We start from the raw sequence: 21,539 nt of genomic DNA on the forward strand, positions 1-21,539 counted from the left end.
CATCAAACAAACAGCCCTAGGCTCTGATACCACTGATGGGTTTCGAGCAATACATCAATCCTATGGTGTACATGCAAACCTTAATAGCTTTGGATCTAGTTTGTCTAATGAACATGCAATTGAATATCCAAAGCCATAAACCCTAGATCTAATAAACTATAACTGAAATTAGGGTTTAGATCTTACCTTTGATTGTTATATAGCAATAACAATCAATCCTTGGCTTCAGAAAGCTTAGTGCCTCAAGTGTTGCACCTCTGATGGAGTCACAAACACCACTAAGCAACTTGGATGAAGAGGGAGGAGGGAGGAGAAAGGAGGCACCAAAAACGGCTGGAAACCCTAAAGGAACACTTAGCCACGTTTTTGGGTCTCAAGGGTTCTTTAAATAGGTAGGCAATTAGGGTTATCTAACAATGAAACCCTAATTTGACTGCTTAAGCCCTAAGCAGCCCATGGACCTCTTCTGGAACATGCCTTGGACGATTTCTAATGGGCTTCCCCATAGAATTCGTCCAACCTATTATTCCAAGGTGATCCGTAGCCCAATTATATAATTATCTTATAATTACACAATAAGTCCCTTAAGTTTAATTAATCTCTTTTAGCCACAAAATTAATTCTTAATTAATTCTTGACTAATATCAATTAAACATTATGATTTCTCCTTTAATATATTATTCTTATAATATATTAATAAATCCAAATTAAACCTTTCTCTCCTTAATTCATCCTACATATTGCTATGGTGAAGGCAACCCAAAAGGACCATGCTCATAATCGGGTCAAGTACATACCAAAATAGTTATGGACTTAGACACTAATCCAACATAGCTATTGACGAAAACCCTTGGATAAACCTTCAGTAATATCCAGCTAATCCCAGAAAGCTTCGAATTTCCATGGGACTTTTTGGTCATTCACACTTCATCACAGCTTCAATCTTTGCTGGGTCAACCATTATTCCTTCTTGGTTAACCACATGACCCAAGAATTGGACTTCTCAAATCCAAAAATCACATTTAGAGAACTTTGCATACAACTTCTCCTTCTTCGGAACTTCTAACACCTCTCGTAGATGCTTGCCATGCTCCTGCTGGCTCTTTGAATAAATCAGAACGTCATTTATGAACACTATTATGGATTTATCAAGGAATGGTTTACAAACATTGTTCATTAAATCCATGAATGATGTTGGAGCATTGGTTAGTCCAAATGACCTAACCAAGAACTCATAGTGTCTGTATCTTGTTCCAAATGCAATCTTCTCAATATCTTTCTCTCTTACCTTCAGCTAATGATATCCTAACCTGAGATCGATCTTTGAGAAATAACTCGAACCTTGCAGGTGATCGAATAGGTCATCAATCTTTGGAAATGGATACTTGTTCTTTACTGTTGCCTTGTTTAGCTCTCTATAGTCTATGCACATCCTCATGCTTCCATCTTTCTTTTTCACAAATAACACCGGAGCTCCCCACGATGATGAACTAGGTCTAATGAAACCGTTATCCAAGAACTCCTAAAGTTCCATCATAAGCTCCTTCATCTCTTTCGGTGCTAATGTAACATCCCAATTTTCAAGGCCAAAAAAATTTCATTTTTAAATAAGTTATTACATAAAACCATCAGTATAAAAATATTCATAATAATATCTAATGTCAAAACCAAAGTGTCAATAATCAAACATATTATCATAAAACCATATCAGAGTGCAATCCCAAAGATCTCATGTGCGGAAAACATAGTGTGATGCGCTACGATCAAGCCGGCTCCTTTCCTTTGAAAACGAGTACCTGAAACCAAAACTGTAAACCGTAAGCACGAAGCTTAGTGAGTTCCCCCATCATACCACACACCATACAATAACATACTGTCAGGAAATTTTGGGGTGCCTGACTACCCAGGTCAAGCCATTATGGGGTGCTTGACTTACCCGTCGGTCTATTTTGCCCGACTACCGGGGACTATTTCACCCCCTACCACAATAATATAACACACATATACTGCCAGGCAATTCTGGGGTGCCTGACTCCCCAGGTCAAGCCATTCTGGGGTGCTTGACTTACCCGTCGGTCCTTACGACCGATATACGAGGACTATTTCACCTCCTACTACTACCACATAATAACATAGCATAAACATACTGTCAGGAAATTTTGGGGTGCCCAACCTACCCTTCGGTCCTAACGACCGAACTTGGGGACTATTCTCCCCCTACTACCACTATCACATATAACATATCATACTAGCACATAAACATATCAGGTAGTAGCAAACCTAGATGAATATTACAAAGACAATCATCTAACATACAACTCCTACTGGTGGGCCGGCATTGTGGCCGTAGACCCACCGCTACTGGAAGGTAACTCACCTCATACTGTTGAAGTCTCGTAGACATAACCCCACATTGCTGAAGTCCCGCAGACTTCACCCCAGCTGCTGGATGACAGATTCCCGAACTGTCAATCACCAAAATAACACCCAATTAATAATTGGGTCCCAACACATAATCATAGATACTCACTTGGATAATTACTACATTACCCCATGGTTGGCTTTATGCAAGCCCAAGGCCCAATCTAAGGCCCAAAAGTCCAACTATGGCTCAAAGTTCAACAAATGGCCCAATTTTCCAAATTGGGCCCAGGTCTATACATGGTCTTACACTAAGGCCCAACAATAAACCCAAGTGAAATTAGGGTTTCACATAAAATGACGATTAGGGTTAAGTTTCCTTTACTTAACCCATTAAGGACTTAATCCTCTAAGGACTTAATCCATTAAGTCCATTATCGCTTAGATTAATCTTTACCAATGATTATTATTTAATATCTCAAGTTATTAAATAATTCCCACGTGTATCGGTTAATTCCCTAAATTAGGGTTTTATTGGCATTAGGGCTTTCCAAATCCTAATTAGGGTTTTCAATCCAAATATTAGCCCATTTATCAATTTGTTGGGCTTTTAGGTCAATTAGGGCTTTACTGGGCCTATTAAGGTCTCTTTGGGTCAATTAGGGTCCATTAGACCCATTAGGGTTTCCTTAAGCCCATCGATCACATGTTTGGGCTTTTATGTCCATTAAGCCTCATTGGGCCCTTTAGGGTTTCAAGGCCCATTAGGGTTTTAGTCCCTTGACCAAACATCCCAAACTAGCAATCCCAACACAACTAAGCACACCGCCACCCGACACGGCGGCCGGTGGCGGCAGGAGGCGGCAGCCACCACCCTAAGGTGGTGGTTTTCAATTTCTTTTCATTATTACAATTTGTAATTACACTTTACAATGCTAAATCTCAAATAAACACACACACCTACTAACACACACATACACACGGAGGTGCAGGGTAGCAGCCACCACCTCATGGTGGTGGTGGTGGCGGTTCTTAGTTTTCCCGCCAACCAACTAATACATATAATATTACACTCATCAAAAACGCTCATACACACACTAAAACACCTACACGTACATCTCGAGGCGGCAGCATCGGCGGTTGTGATGACAGCCACCACCTCACGTGGTGGTGGCGGTGGTTAACCTTGCTTCACTGCCCAAAACAACACACACATTCCACTGTTAGCCCCGAAATCAGCCCATAAAGGCGAACACATGCATAATCAGCCACCTGCAAGGTGGCAGAACATCGCCGGAATGCACAGAGGTGGCGACAGATGGCGGCGGGGACCCAAAACGACGACCACAAGGCTGTCGACGGCAGCAATCGATATATACGACGCCGGATCACCGGAAACAGCGAAGGAGAGGAGAGGGAGAGGCGACAGATGTGCTTACCATCGTTTTTTCCGGTCACTCACGGCCTTCGCAGCAACAATACCCCACTCGATCATCGGTCTTGGCGGTTCCTCCCAACAGCCGCTACATTGTCCACATCTTCGTCGGCGATGGAATCATCGGGGGGTCGAGCACAGCACGGAGATAGCGGCTGGAAAGGTGGGAGGTATAAGGGTGGCGGCTACTCGTGTCATTAGGGTTAGGGTGGAGGCGGGAGGGGTGACGGGTTATATACCCCGATCCCCCAAACTTACTTCCATAATGTCGCATCTAGCCCCTCCATCCAGAAATCATCTCAAAATAAATCCCATATTTACCTTTTAAACCTTGTCCTGAAAATCCCTTTCAAATCAAGTCCCATAAATTACCAAACAGCCCCAACTTCTAAAATCTTGACAATTCAGCTCCATATGTTACCCCTTTAGCCCCCAATATCTTATTTATGACATATTCAACCCTTCCACCTCATTTCTTTTTAAATTAAATCCCAGTAATTACCACGGAGCCCCTGTCTTCATAAATAATTATAAACTGAGTCCCAAACACACACTATTAACCCCCGACTTCTAGAAATGTGGTAATTAACTCCTCGAACCCAACACCCTGCATATATAATTATTTATTTTAGGCTACCATTCGTTCACTAATTTATTTATTTAACTAATAAATAAACGGGTGTTACAACTCTCCCCCCACTTAAATTAGATTTCGTCCTCGAAATCACTTCTTACTATTTCTTATATGCCAAACCACTTCTAGTAACATGATCACCGTCTTGGGCACACCCTAGCCTTCCCAGGGTTGCTGTGACCAATCTTCGTAAAGCATAAATATCCTCATATGAACGAATTCCTCGCAACAGGATCACATCTACTTCATCTGAATCTACTATCTCGAGATGGTCTGATTCCCCGACAGACCACTCATACTGAATCATTATCATTGAATCCAGTCTGTTCATCCCTCAACATGTTACTCAACTTCTGATAGCTTTAGGCTCTCACTATAAAACAGGTTCACAGACCCAATTATCCCTGCAGATCACTTATACTTAGCCAAGGCTCAGCTGATCCCGCTGTGAGTGACTTGTCACTTCCCAGATCAACCAGCTATTCCGTCCGTACTTGCAACCTGAAACACAAATGCTAATACTGCCCAAACACTGAAACTGTCTGAACACTGAACTGCCTGAAGCAGTATGCTGCTACATAGCTGCTTCCCAAAAGTTACCGAGACCTCCCGGGTCTCAATTCGCTCGCCAATCATTTGAAATATCGGGTTCCGGCCCGGCTGCGGAGCCAAAGGACTCCCACTTCGTCGCCTCACACGACTTTCGAACGAAATCCTTCTGTGGAACTAGTTGCCACTATTTATCATGCCACTGAGGCTCTAACAACTTTCTGATCTAACCGATCGGGTCCATGCGTCGAATCCTGTCATCATCAAATCCAAGGTTGAAAGTGATTGCCACCTAACCGATGGTAGCCTTATATCACAAGCAATCTTATACAGTCCATTTCTTTCCTGATCCCATAACTGTAGTGGCGCTCCTACAGTCCTATCACTGGCTCAACCAGATCTAATCCATCAGGGTAATTCCGAAATCCAATATGTGGATTTCCTTATCCTTACTGCTACACCCGAACTGGTGGGTACTACTGTTCCTTCCGCGTCCTAACAACGCGCTCACACTATCTACTAACCTAGTGAATGCTGCGGCTACACTCGCAGTCTTACAACACTTCCCATGCTAACTGACCACTAGTGAATGCTACGGCTACCCCCGTAGTCTTACAACACCTTCCATACTATCTGACTGCTAGTGAATGTTACGGCTACCCCCGTAGTCTTACAACACTTTCCAAATCGGGTCGAACACGCACTCGACCTAACACATCACTAAACTAGAGTCCTAACTGGAACTCTAACCTAGTTCCCGAAACCTGCTATCACGTGACCCCACTGTATCAGTACCGTACCCATGCCCGTGATCAAAGCGTCACAGTAAACCACAAAATCATCTACCCTATCTGGCAAGGTGAGATTCGGTGCCTCGCACAAACGCTGTCTGAGAGGCTCGAAGGTTGTCTGCTGCTCAGGCTCCCAACGAAAGGCCACCGGTTTCTTGGTCATACGGGTTAAAGGAACCGCAATCTCGGAGAAGTCCTGTATAAATCTCCGGTAATAACCTGCTAGACCCAGGAAACTCCGAATCTCAGTTGGAGACCTCGGAATCTCCCCCTGCATCACAACCTCTATCTTGGCCGGATCGACCAGAAAACCCTTCTGGTTGACAAGGTGCCCGAGAGATTGCACCCTGCGCAACCAGAACTCACATTTGGAGAACTTTACAAAAAGTCTCTCCCCCACTTAGATTCGACTAAGTCTTCACTGTATATGAGAATTGAAGGATTCCCAATCCTTATCGCTTTCTAATATCCCACTAATGACAACCTGTGCCTGCCAATGCTAGCATTTAATCACCGATTAAACCTTGAGATCTCCCATCCTCGAAAATCTTGATGAGTACTCTTGAAATCTGACCCAATCTGACACCTTAATCCATATACCATGTTGTCAATTGAAGGCCTCAATTTTCACTCTGGCTAACGAATCCTTGTTCCCACTTCTAATCTTGCAGTACCACTAAACTCTAACCGAACACAGCCCATGCGAAAATACCTTTCTCTTGAACATGCGATGACCAACCACTTATGTATCTAACACCCGCGACTGACACTACCCTCTTCATGTCACCAGCTCTGTCCTTGCAACGGTAGTGCCTTGAACTCCAAAGTTCATCCATAGATAATTACTGACCATACTTGAAGAATGATAGAACCCCTGAACGCTAACTTCACTGGAGAACTATCACTCCAACCCTGACCGAGTATCCTCTAAATAATACTCCTGCACAGATCCCGACAAAGATCTGAAATTATAACGGTACACGCGGAACCCACTCCGCAAGGTACGCCCCTCTGTGGGTTCATTAAGGACCTTTCGGCATGCAGGATGGCATATATGATCCTTGATAACCCAGACACTAGCAGAAAACCGACCCGAGGTCTGACTTATCCAAACTCACTCACAATCCCAAAGTGATACGTATCCCCAACATCCATCTAGTAGCAATAGAAGATGACATACCCGCAACATCTGGAGGAATACTGATCACCTTCGGCTGACGTGACCAACCCCGCTACCCTGTAGCAGCCTAAACCCTTGGAGCGACAAACTCCCTTGTGTACTTTCCTGTACGTGCTGCACTGACTCCGGCCCTGCTGGCCTTTCACCTGATGATCAGAAATCATGGGTCTCTTCCCGGGACCCTTACTATACGCACCTAGCACGAACCTCTCTTCTCAAAGTGCTCCAAATCGATCTCGCATCTGCAACTTCATGGAAATCATATCCCTCAGGGTCTGACACCCTGCCACGCTCACTAACTCACTTGCCAATGGCTAAGCTGCAACAACTGGAACATCCTCTGTCCCCAAACTGGGTCACAAACTCTTCCCTGAAGCTTCTCAGATTCTCCAAGACTCTCACTGATTCGAGTATGAATCCTGTGCTTTCAGTAGTACGGGCCCAATACTACCTTCCACACCTATCCATACTTTCCTCAGCAATCCTCTCGGATCCTCCAAGTCACTTCCTCAGCTGGTACACCCAAGTCTAACTGAGCCTCACTACTAACTCACTGAAATATATCCTAGGCTTCCCTAGGTTCCCGAACTCACCCAGTCCTCAGCTGCTGAAAGATTCCTAGTAATGTCAACTAGCTACCTCATGAATATAGCCACATGCAACAGAGATCAGATAATCCTTCAAGTAACAGACTCATCCCTATAACGGTTAGACTCAAACGAGAGTTGCGCAATAGGGTCAAATCTATCACTCTGAGATTATCCAGCATGTGCCACATGTGACTTAGCATTTTCACTTAATAGCTAACTTACATTACTAAGAGTCCCACAAAGCACAAAGCAAGCAGCATTCAGACAATGGAAAATCTAACCATCATATTCCAATCAAATCATTATATCCCCTAATCAGGAATCTGTACATGCAATTCAAAGGCTCATACAATCAGGCATAACCTAAACAGGCTATCCTATTACTGACTGATCAGTACTATCATGCAAGTCTACAAGCACATACAATAGGCATATAAGGCATCCTCCTAGATCCTCAGCCCTAATCTAGCATTCAGTTCTCATAATCATATCATATCATAACATCACATGTATGGGTATCTTGGGGAAAACTTACTTGAGCTCGGCTGATTGCACGCATCACACACCTTGTTCTTTTCAAAGTTCTTTTCTCTTTTCAAACTTCTTTTATAAAATGATTTTACTTTTGAAAATTTTCATACCAAGTCCTTAGTTTGAGTTCAGACACACCCGAGAGTATGCCTGAATCCCTCAAACCAAGGCTATGATACCAACTTGTAACATCCCAATTTTCAAGGCCAAAAAAATTTCATTTTTAAATAAGTTATTACATAAAACCATCAGTATAAAAACATTCATAATAATATCTCATGTCAAAACCAAAGTGTCAATAATCAAACATATTATCATAAAACCATATCAGAGTGCAATCCCAAAGATCTCATGTGCGGAAAACATAGTGTGATACGCTGCGATCAAGCCGGCTCCTTTCCTTTGAAAACGAGTACCTGAAACCAAAACTGTAAACCGTAAGCACGAAGCTTAGTGAGTTCCCCCATCATACCACACACCATACAATAACATACTGTCAGGCAATTCTGGGGTGCCTGACTACCCAGGTCAAGCCATTCTGGGGTGCTTGACTTACCCAGGTCAAGCCATTATGGGGTGCTTGACTTACCCGTCGGTCTATTTCGCCCGACTACCGGGGACTATTTCACCCCTACCACTACCATATAACACACATATACTGCCAGGCAATTCTGGGGTGCCTAACTACCCAGGTCAAGCCATTCTGGGGTGCTTGACTTACCCGTCAGTCCTTACGACCGACATACGAGGACTATTTCACCTCCTACTACTACCACATAATAACATAGCATAAACATACTGTCAGGCAGTTCTGGGGTGCCCAACCTACCCTTCGGTCCTAACGACCGAACTTGGGGACTATTCTCCCCCTACTACCACTATCACATATAACATATCATACTAGCACATAAACATATCAGGTAGTAGCAAACCTAGATCAAATATCACAAAGACAATCATCTAACATACAACTCCTACTGGTGGGCCGGCATTGTGGCCGTAGACCCACCGCTACTGGAAGGTAACTCACCTCATACTGTTGAAGTCTCGTAGACATAACCCCACATTGCTGAAGTCCCGCAGACTTCACCCCAGCTGCTGGATGACAGATTCCCGAACTGTCAATCACCAAAATAACACCCAATTAATAATTGGGTCCCAACACATAATCATAGATACTCACTTGGATAATTACTACATTACCCCAAGGTTGGCTTTATGCAAGCCCAAGGCCCAATCTAAGGCCCAAAAGTCCAACTATGGCTCAAAGTCCAACAAATGGCCCAATTTTCCAAATTGGGCCCAGGTCTATACATGGTCTTACACTAAGGCCCAACAATAAACCCAAGTGAAATTAGGGTTTCACATAAAATGACGATTAGGGTTAAGTTTCCTTTACTTAACCCATTAAGGACTTAATCCTCTAAGGACTTAATCCATTAAGTCCATTATCGCTTAGATTAATCTTTACCAATGATTATTATTTAATATCTCAAGTTATTAAATAATTCCCACGTGTATCGGTTAATTCCCCAAATTAGGGTTTTATTGGCATTAGGGCTTTCCAAATCCTAATTAGGGTTTTCAATCCAAATATTAGCCCATTTATCAATTTGTTGGGCTTTTAGGTCAATTAGGGCTTTACTGGGCCTATTAAGGTCTCTTTGGGTCAATTAGGGTCCATTAGACCCATTAGGGTTTCCTTAAGCCCATCGATCACATGTTTGGGCTTTTATGTCCATTAAGCCTCATTGGGCCCTTTAGGGTTTCAAGGCCCATTAGGGTTTTAGTCCCTTGACCAAACATCCCAAACTAGCAATCCCAACACAACTAAGCACACCGCCACCCGACACGGCGGCCGGTGGCGGCAGGAGGCGGCAGCCACCACCCTAAGGTGGTGGTTTTCAATTTCTTTTCATTATTCCAATTTGTAATTACACTTTACAATGCTAAATCTCAAATAAACACACACACCTACTAACACACACATACACACGGAGGTGCAGGGTGGCAGCCACCACCTCATGGTGGTGGTGGTGGCGGTTCTTAGTTTTCCAGCCAACCAACTAATACATATAATATTACACTCATCAAAAACGCTCATACACACACTAAAACACCTACACGTACATCTCGAGGCGGCAGCATCGGCGGTTGTGATGACAGCCACCACCTCACGTGGTGGTGGCGGCGGTTAACCTTGCTTCCCTGCCCAAAACAACACATACATTCCACTGTTAGCCCCGAAATCAGCCCATAAAGGCGAACAGATGCATAATCAGCCACCTGCAAGGTGGCAGAACATCGCCGGAATGCACAGAGGTGGCGACAGATGGCGGCGGGGACCCAAAACGACGACCACAAGGCTGTCGACGGCAGCAATCGATATATACGACGCCGGATCACCGGAAATAGCGAAGGAGAGGAGAGGGAGAGGCGACAGATGTGCTTACCATCGTTTTTTCCAGTCACTCACGGCCTTCGCAGCAACAATACCCCACTCGATCGTCGGTCTTGGCGGTTCCTCCCAACAGCCGCTACATTGTCCACATCTTCGCCGGCAATGGAATCATCGGGGGGGTCGAGCACAGCACGGAGATAGCGGCTGGAAAGGTGGGAGGTATAAGGGTGGCGGCTACTCGTGTCATTAGGGTTAGGGTGGAGGCGGGAGGGGTGACGGGTTATATACCCCGATCCCCCAAACTTACTTCCATAATGTCGCATCTAGCCCCTCCATCCAGAAATCATCTCAAAATAAATCCCATATTTACCTTTTAAACCTTGACCTGAAAATCCCTTTCAAATCAAGTCCTATAAATTACCAAACAGCCCCAACTTCTAAAATCTTGACAATTCAGCTCCATATGTTACCCCTTTAGCCCCCAATATCTTATTTATGACATATTCAACCCTTCCACCTCATTTCTTTTTAAATTAAATCCCAGTAATTACCATGGAGCCCCTGTCTTCATAAATAATTATAAACTGAGTCCCAAACACACACTATTAACCCCCGACTTCTAGAAATGTGGCAATTAACTCCTCGAACCCAACACCCTGCATATATAATTATTTATTTTAGGCTACCATTCGTTCACTAATTTATTTATTTAACTAATAAATAAACGGGTGTTACAGCTAATCGGTATGGCACTTTCACTATTGGTGTCTATCCTAGTAACAAGTCTATTTGAAACTCCATTTGTCTATCAGGGGGCAATCCAGGAAGATCTTCAGGAAAGACCTCCGGATAGTCACACGCCACTGGTATTCTTTTTATCTCCTTCTTCTCCTTTTTTGCATCTATCATAAATGCCAAGTATGATGTGCATCCTTTTGACAAACATTTTATGTCTGTCATCAGGGAAATGATTCCAGAATTTACTCTACATTGTCCCCGTACACCATAAATGACTCTCTTCCAGGTGGGTTTACTCTTACTATCTTCTTCTTGCACAGTATCTCGGCGTCATTGGTGCTAAGCCAATCCATTCATAGTACGATGTGGAAACCATTCAACTCAATGGGTAATAGCTCCTCGTGGAATTCGTTTTCGTTCAAGTCGATGACGATGTTTTTAATGCACTCTCTTATAGGTATGAATTTGCCACTGGCAACTTCTACAACTAGAGCATTATTAAGTTTGTCTACAGGCAATGCCAGTCTTCCACCAAATTTGAGTGATATAAAGGAGTAATTCACTCCGGAATCAAACAATATATTGGCAGGAAATCCATTTACGACAAAGATACCTGAAGCAGCGTTTGTTGCATCCTTTGCGGCTTCCAGGGTCATCTGGAAAGCTCTCTCCCTCGGCCTTAGTGGAATTTTGGGCCTTGCTGCCTCTTTCTTCTTCGGGAAGTCTTTCGAAATGTTCCCTTCCTTATTACATCCATAGCATACCCTCTTGTTGGATGCGCACTTGTTGGCATAATCCCCAGTCTTTCCATACTTGTAGCAAGTCACCTCCTCGCTACATTTCCCGAAGTGTTTCTTATTACACTTCTCGCACCACTTAGCTTCGTCTCCTACTCCTCCAAATTTCCTCGAACCAGACTTCGAGAATTTGCTCTTCTTGTTGGACCTCGAAGATCCATCGAACTTCCTCTTCTTACCAACCTCAGCTCTCTCCAGACCCTTTTCCTTTATCTGGGTCTCAACATTCTTAGCTGCCCAGATAGCGGCTTTCAAAGTGGTTGCTTGCTTAACCATCGGACCAAATTCCGCTGGTAATCCGTGGGCGAACTTGTTGACCTTGGAGAGTTCAATTGGAACTAGGTAAGGAACAATCTTCATCTTCACCGTAAAACTTGCGACATACTCGGTGACGCTCATCCTTCCCTTCCTCAGATTCTAAAATTCATTGTTGATTTCCAGAAGATCCTACTCAGAGCAGTACTGCATTTTCAGTTGCACCAGGAAATCTTCCTAATACATATTGCTAGTTTCTCCCTTGGGCATCGTATCAGCTAGTAGCTTCCACCAGCTTAGTACTCCAGCATTTAACAGGGGAACCGCGAGAGCAGTCTTTTATCTGTTGCTACAGTCGCAACTCTCAAACATTGTCTCCATCTCAAAGATCCAATCCATAACTTCCACCGGTGTTGGGCTTCCAGAAAGACACGGTGGTTTGGATGCCAAGAAATCCTTATATTTGCATTCGCGTCCGTCATTTCCTCCATTGTGGTAGTTTCTCCTTCCCACTCGTGGTTCAGCTTGATTGACAGTCTGACTATAGTTCCCTTCATCAGACTGCTAAATGTTCAGCTCGGGCTATTCAACAGGCATCGTAGGTTCATCCATATTCTGTTGAAGTAAACGCCGTGTCTCTTCCATCTGACGATCCAATGTCATCTGGATCATTGCTTGTACCCCGACCATCGTGATTGGCTCAGGTGCAGCTGCTACTATCGGTACTTCCTCAATCACTTGAGGTTGAGGCTGCCGATTGCCATTAGCATTAGCATTTCCGATTCCGCTTCGAGTTCTTTCCATGTTGATCTATACACCAAAGTAGGTGAATTTAGATCTGTATTTACGGTAGACGTTTAAATCTTCCTTGTCACTCTGAAACGTTACATGCTAGTTCTAATATCGTAGTCGAACGTTTAGAAATCTGAATACGTAAAGTTTCCAGATCTGGTCGGCAACAGACCATAGATCCGATCAATTAATAGCATATAAGGCATCTTTATAGCTATAACATAAATCATTTAGCACATAAAAACATATTAGGCATCTTTCCTAAAATAAGCTAGTGCTCATGTCTAAAATATAGTAGACACTCATCTCACAATCATCGCTTAGCAGTCTAAGTTTAAGTCTAGAAATCCTACAAATTCCTACTTCGCTTAAACTAATGCTCTGATACCAACTGTGACATCCCCAATTTCACAGGCGGAAAAGACCGATTTGTTTATGCTTAGTTTGAAAACAAGAGTATACTTTTAAAGATATATGTTGCGTAATTTGTTCCCAAAAACATGATAAAGAATTAATCAAAGCATTTCCGAATAAATGTATTTTCATTATATTAAAAACCTCGGGATGCCATTGTCAATACAGATCAAAAGCATAAACAGAAACAACATAGGCCTTACAACATCTATTTATTCTAGTGGCCTATAATCCATTGGTCTCTCATCAAACCATCACTCCTGTGCTCTCTTGCCACTATCTGTATACAATAAACTGAATGGGTCAAGCTTGGGATCCTAGTGAGCACATAGGGTTTTCAACCCACAATTATCAAGTTCATTAATTTTGTCAAATCCGATTACCCATTCCCGTTATCCTCACCTTACGTCCCTAAAGCATCTACTATAAGGGACCTAGCCTAAGGACTTTCATCGGGGTGACAACACTGTTTAGGGGATTCCTCCGCAATACATGTCAAATAAGGCAACCATGACGGGGTGGAGTACACCTGGTGAACAAGTAGTTCAAATAAACACCTACAGGTTGCGAGTTTGCTAGCGTTCCACTGGACTGTCTAGAATAGTCTATGGTCGTCATCTATACTCCGCTAGATGACCGGTCATCGTAAACATCGAGACCTCTCATCGTTTTATTTCATCACACATCGACTATTTCATCTATCCATGTTCTACCCAACATATTCGTAGATATAAAATACATATACAGTTTAAATCATTTAAACCATGTATAAATCGTTCATCCAGCATAGATATCAAGAACACATATAATATGCACACATAACACGTAATTTATATTAACTACTTCATATCTATGTGTAAGATGAAAGTAACTATGCACTCACTTGTTAAAGTGGTGATTCCAACTTGGAAAACGCTTCGCTTCTTAACAATATAATTTCCTTCAACTAAACCTAGTATTATTACCACTAGAATTTAGTCAAATATTTATCGCGACTAATTACCAGCATTATTATTTTATAAGTGTTAAACAATACTTTTCAACCACTATGTACAGACAAGGACCTGACATGAAACACCGGAGGGCATGACCATTTTGGCATTATAGCACTTCTGAAATCCAACAACCTTATACGGCCCTTCAAATCAGATTCCTTGTATCGCGAGTAGTTAAAAGATATCATAATAATATTTTATTTATTATATTTTTATAATATATATTTTGTTTATAAGTTCATAATAATGATAATAAATTTAAACCTAAGCTATACTTAAAGTAGGGTAAGCACAACTCACTTACCGGGAGGTTTTCTAGAAACCGGGCTCTGCGGGGGCAGAACTTTCCGAGCCGAAAAGCTCTTTTTCTCGCAGCCTTCTGGCGCTCCGAGGCTTTCCTCTTAGCACTAGGGAAGTACTAGAGCTTGGGAGGGCTTAGATAGAAGTTATAGAGATAAAGAAATGGTTTTTGGTGTGAGAAATATGGCTGCCCTCACATGGTATTTATAGGGGGAGTTGCGGTCCTACGATGGGCGCACCTTCGGTGGTACGCTACGCGTACCTCGGTGAGCAGGGCGTACCTGCTTAGGCAGCGCATACGAAGAGACAGGTGTCCAAAGTTTGTTGGGGTGACGTGGTTGATTCGGAGCCATGCATGCGAGAACGCGGGGCGTTCTTAAGTAGTCTCGCATTTAACACTTCCGTCTTCTAAAATCTGTAACTTTCGTATACGAGCTCCGTTTTCAACGTTCTTTATATCCATGTGTAGGTGGTAATGTACTCTACAACTTTCGTTTAGACTCTGACGGCTAATTTTGACTTTATTTTTAAAGTAATATTTTTAACAGACCTGGACAGGAAAAGTCCGTTAAAATTCATAACTTTGTCATCCGACGTCCGTTTTCGTCTGTCTTTTTATCTTTGAGCTCTCATTAACAAGATCTTAGATTCTCATTTAGGTTGTGTAGGCTAAAAATCGGTCGATCTAAGATTCGAACTCCGGGCTGCATACTGTTATGCCAAATCTTAGAAAAATCATAACTTCCTCATACGAAGTCAGATTTGGTCGTTCTTTTTATGCATGTTCTAGGTTTAATTTATACTACGTCTTTCGTATAGATCGCTAAGGCTAAAAAGTATTTTATCGTAAACTCACTTTGTACGTCACACAGCGTCGTTCCGGTTTTGTCGCGAAACTTCGACATATCATAACTTTTTCGTTATAACTCGGATTTCGGCGTTCTCTATATCTCCGGAATCCTTGTAACGACCACTACAACTTTATTCATAGATATTGGGTTTATCTATTATTTTATTTTTGACGTTTATTTTTATTCTTAATTTATTATATCTTATAAATAAGTATAATGCACATAAAATCACATAATATTCAAGTAATTTCTCTTTAATACTTCAAATTAGGTTACAATGGTTGACCCTAACTATTACTTCATTATACTAATGCTTAGCCAAGAAACACGGGCGTTACAAAATGTCTACAACCACACACAAGGAATATAAAGAGGTCCAGGAAATATAAACCTGCAAATAACAAGTTTATAAAACCCAGATTATAAGCATGGATTAACATGTCATCGAATCAATATCCCATCATGTATAAAAGTGTAATTCTCAAAATCAAACACATGTGAAATAAACCTGCAAATAACAAAATCAATCCTAAATCTTTTAATAAAATCAAACCTTTGAAGGAACGATCTTGTTCAAATTCACAATACCTAGTGAAATCGTTACATAAAAATGTTCAAAATCACATAATTATATACAATGGCAACATACTTACAACACTTTACTCATAAAAGCAATACATTTACATTATGCCCATCTGCATATTGAGGGCTCTTGCATTTTGGTTGTACATAAAAAATTCTCATAAAATTGTTATACACCAAAAGGGAAAAAAACCTAATCAATGCATGAAAGAGTAGACCATGTAACCAGGAAATCCAGTAAGAATTCAAAATTTAATGACCGACATAAATAATTGAACTCAAAATTGTATAATCTGATATCTTTTAATCAACCAACAGCAACACACACAACAGTTTCGACTTTAATCCTGCATATTTAACACACTTTTATCCAATTATTCTTGTTTAATCTTACATGGTTAACAATTTAATCAAAAAAATATCAATTTTTCCATATAATCCAATAGCATGTTAGATGTTGAACTTGAAAAATCAAGTTTAAATCTTTACCAGATTGTCCTTTTCTAATGATACAGGGGCTTAACACATAAGACCACAATATTTAGGGATTAGTTGGTCATACCTTAAGTAATGAGTTGTTTCAATCTGCATATGTATGTGAGATGTGAGCGACATGATGTGGTAGCAATGTCTCTTTTTCTTTGCTTTCTTCTTTGGCTCCTTTGTAATCTACTGTTTCCATTCTATAGGATTGCTATTAACCTAACACAAAAACAACAAAGAAAATGAATAACCCGGTTTTCCAAATAAGCCATATTTTACAAAAATTGAAATGCTTCTTAAATCCATACATATTCCGCTTTTCTTCATAGCAGTTTCTATGCAATCCCTCACATAAACATTCTAACAACTCTATACTTTAAGTCCCTTGCTCAATGTTTCTATCAATTTAACCTGCAATAAAATATTCAAGTCACAAGTAAAAATTATTAAAGTTTTAATGCATTACATTTTTAAGGTTGAGATTGGTTTTCAGTCCAAAGATTTCCGGAGTTTTAAAATCCAGTTTATTTATCATGCACATGATAACGAGATACATGTCAATTTATAATAATGAAAGTTATTATGCACTTGAAAACGAAAACAACAAATCAAATAAAGAAAACGTATTAAACCGAAACACAGATCCGTACACTTGATTCAAGAAAACCAAAGATTAGGGGTTTGCCTTTGTATCGCCTTTTAGAGAACCACTTGAATCAGCTTTAGTGAACTTTGAATTTACTAAATCCTTTTTATAAAGGACAAAAACCAAGAAAAAGTTATCATTAATGCAATACATTAAACATGTTATGGAGGAACAAATAACAAACAAACCAACAAATACCTTATGGCAAACAACATATGTTAAGACCTGGAAATAATATATATATATATATATATATATATATATATATATATATATATATATATATATATATATATGAAAAAGATGCAACCAAAGTTGAAAAAAGTCGATAAAAACTAATAATCAATTCAATAAATCGCATAGAAACGGATTCACTATTTTAGCTCTCCAATACCTTTGATTGGATTTTATGGGACGCTAGGTTTTTAACGATTAAAAGTTAGGAGACAATTTTGTTTCCTGATTTTATGGGATGCTGGGTTTTAAAAATGAGTGGAATAAAAGATTGATTTAGATTTGTTGATTACTTGCTATTAGAAATCAAGGGATTTGATTTTCGACTTCAAATTGACAATTCCCTGGTTTAGTGGGGCATTTTAGTCTAACATTGAAATTAACTTGGGCGGGAAAAAAGAGTCTGAGACATAAAAAGATGACATTTTATATAGTATTGGTTTATAAAATTGACATTTGGCACAAAAGGGATTCTTTTATTAGAGATAGAGATAGAGATAAAGATAGAGTTTATATAAATCTACCATAATAAATAAGAATGATTTTGTCACATGTCATTCTCACATTCAATTTGTCACATGTCATTTTGTCATAATTATAAGATATATTTATTTTCCACTTGTTATGTACTTCATTTTTCATTTCCAATATATCATTAATTTAGTTACCGTAAATTAAACCTACCATAATGAGTATTAATTTTAAATTTTAAATTTCAATTTTAAATAAATTTATAGTTTAAACCTTTGTATTTAATATTTTGTTATAATTAACATGTTTATTACAAATAAATATTATGTTTATTACATAATATTTTGTATTTAATATTTTGTTATAATTAACACGGGTCTCACAACTAAACACATAATTTTAATTTATTTATTTTTTGCATGTTTTTTTTTTCATAATTTTCTTTTATTTAAGATTTCAATTTCAAATAAATTTCACGTTTAGTCAGTTCATATTTAACCCTTTATTTTAACCAACCGGATCTCACAAGTAGTATATACCACTTAGAAACAGCCTCAAGTATTAATTGTTTTTCGTTTTGGCTTCCATCGGTTGGTTTAGAGCTGTTTTAGAGCCGGTCTCTTTTGCTTCTCCACGTGTTCTTCCCTCCTGTACACATAGTGATGCTTATAATATCAACCGAATCCTTGTTTAACTCTCTCATCATTGACTACATCGATTGATGTTGGATTTCATTTCAATTTTTTGGGGTTAATTCCTCTGCTTCATCTCACGTCCCTCTCTACTTCTCCTTTTGCTCAGTCTTTTGTGTTCGATTTTTCCCTTGTCCTAAGACTAACAATCGTTTGAATTCTAGGGACGGTTTCGAAAAAGAAACATAAAGTGAATGCAATTCAGTTCTGTGTGCGGGGTGTGCGATGGAGGTTGTTTCACTGGCAAGAGACTTCTTGTCCGTTTGCCCAGACAATAATAACTACGCTTTTAATTTTTCTATAGGTATTGCGTCCTATCCGTTCAGAGCCTTATGCTTTTTCTCGATGTCTTTACTCATTCTTCTACCATATTCTTTTCTGAATCTACTCCACTCGGACCTCCCTCTTCCAATCAAGCACCGGTAGATGCCTCTTCTGTAAAGGGTTTTTGTAGATGTTTTGAAGACTGTCAGTTTCTTCCCCAAAGAAGAACAAGTTGTGGGCATTCAACATAAAAACACTGATTAATAACATTAACAAGATGGTCGATCGTAAAACTAACCTTAATGCTTGAATCTATCGACACAAAATAGTGGTCAAGAGCAGGTAATCATATCCTTTGGTATAATGGATTTATTTTACGAATTAGGGCTGCATACTGAACATGGTGGATCCAAATTGTCAACATATTTGGTGTTTGTTAACGAGGGAAAGATTTTGTATAGATATAGATGGTTTATTTAGGCTAATCATGTGTTGTCTTTTGTATTACAACAAATGAATGAATTAGAAGTGTGTTATTTTGTTTTTTGTACCTACGCCTGATGATGATGAGTGATACTTCTATTATAATTTCAGTTCTGATCAATTTTAGATTAGAGATTGCATTCAAGAAAAAGAGAAGATGGTGATTAAGCGAATTAGTAAGCTTTTCTCTATCAGGAACTACATCCGCTGAATCTTTAGACCGGATGTGAATTCACCTTTCAGCACTCACTTTTTATGTGTCACACCAGTTTTCCACTCGCCCACCTTTCACTCACCAAAAGTTAGGAAATTGTAACCTTTAACTACCTCTCATTTTTTATTTTATTTAAAATATATATTTTATATATATATTATATTTGTTTTGGAGGGAATTAAAAACCATGAATTCTGATATATTTTTTATAATTTTTTAATATATATAATTAAATTATATATACTAAAAGCTAAAAACAATAAAGAAAATACAAAAAAAATAGAGTTGGCCAATCACATGAGGAAAGAGAGGGTAGGGTACCCTCCCGTCACCCTTTCCCCGCACTACCTAAACCGCAACCCCAGCGTTCTGTGTCGGGGTGCGGTTCCATTCCCTGCGTATCTTCCCCGCTCTCTTCCTATCTGCCTTAGAAATAGAAAAACAAGGTAACTAAATTATTTAGTCATGGGATTGAATATTGGAAAAGATTGGATTTTGCTTTTTTGTAGCTTAGTTTAAGACTATCTACTGCTTTACATGAAAATTTTATCGAATTTCTTTTCTGCTTTCCTTTTCTTATAGTTTTGTGTGTTCTCTTGTAATGCTCATGATTTGTACTATGTTTTTGCTCTATGATTTCAACTTCCGATTTACATATAACTACCGGTTATTTCTTTACAGTTATAAGAACAAGAAACGAGGTCAACCTGCAACAACCGAAGGAAAAAGAAAAGGTAGAGGACTCGAGCAATTTAGCTTTAAAAGGTTTGTAATATGATACGTGTCTAAGATGGTATTCTAGACCACCCCCATGGCCTGACCCGTACAAGTCTTGAAGCAGAAAGCTTGAACACACGTTGCATGAGGAAGACAAAGTCAATTTTCCATTTGCCAATAAAAATAGTTTTCTCAAGTTAGGCCTCACCCACGTTTCAGTTCAGCATGCATGTTTCCTTATTTATAGTTAGCAAGTTATTTCCTTTCCTATAAATGGTAATCATTGTTGGCATGAATAGTAGGCAGAAAAGTAAATGAAATTGTTATGTTATTTTAGTCTATCTTCTTCATCTTAAATAAATACCAAAAAACTTCTCTATTGGTTTTTGTTTGGTTTCTGCATTTTATTCGCAATTTGCCGATTCTTTTCAATCATATTTTAGATTTTGTTCAGTTTTTATAGACTCCTAACAAAAACCATATTCGTGTGAATTGTGATGCCATGTTATCTACATAAAATATAATAGAAGACGTTCTGAGGTGGTCCCTCCAAAGAGTCTTGTCAATTTTAAGATCACCATCTATGGTCCATAAAATAAAAATAAAAATAAAAATAAAAATAAAAAGACGATTCTGGTGTAATATTTAGATGTCATTTGATACTATTTGTTTCTAATATACTCATTTGGCCCTAATAATAGACATAGTTTTTAGGGTAAATTACACCATTCATCCTTCATGCATGTTCAGTCCCTATTTTCAAAAATTAACTCGCATCGTCTCTATGTTAGTATTTCCTTGCACGGTTAGCCCTTTCGTCGTTAGCCGTTAGTTCTAACCGTTTAAGTGTCTCATGTGCCTTGCACACAAGGATATTTTCGTCTTTTCAGTTATTTTCCTTTTTTGACTTCAACATTGGTAACTAGAAAATAAAGTGGGCCCTAACCCACCTACGCCCCCTTGATATGATGTGTAAAGCATCATCTCCGCCCACTCCACCCGAAATCCATATATCTCTATACCTCTCTCTTTTCTCAACACAATCAGGAACCCAAAATTTCGACCCCATCCACTGCCATCGGAAAACGCTTATGACCACATCTTGCCCACTAGAACAACGTCGATTTGCATCTAAAGCC

At 39.8% G+C, this 21,539-nt stretch overlaps 1 long non-coding RNA gene across 1 annotated transcript; it reads right to left on the bottom strand.

Annotated features, from left to right (window-relative positions):
• Nucleotides 1-1,667: 1,667 nt before the first annotated feature.
• On the bottom strand, nucleotides 1,668-3,984 carry LOC145116796 (uncharacterized). The gene is made up of 3 exons (XR_013712313.1): nucleotides 3,478-3,984; nucleotides 2,378-2,465; nucleotides 1,668-1,796 (listed from the first exon to the last, which is right to left on the bottom strand). It is a non-coding gene; the product is annotated as an uncharacterized LOC145116796 (long non-coding RNA).
• Nucleotides 3,985-21,539: the final 17,555 nt, after the last annotated feature.

The sequence above is a fragment of the Lactuca virosa genome, chromosome 5 (genome assembly GCF_052849685.1).
Source record: "Lactuca virosa cultivar CGN04683 chromosome 5, Lactuca_virosa_CGN04683_v6, whole genome shotgun sequence".
NCBI classification, from domain to species: domain Eukaryota; kingdom Viridiplantae; phylum Streptophyta; class Magnoliopsida; order Asterales; family Asteraceae; genus Lactuca; species Lactuca virosa.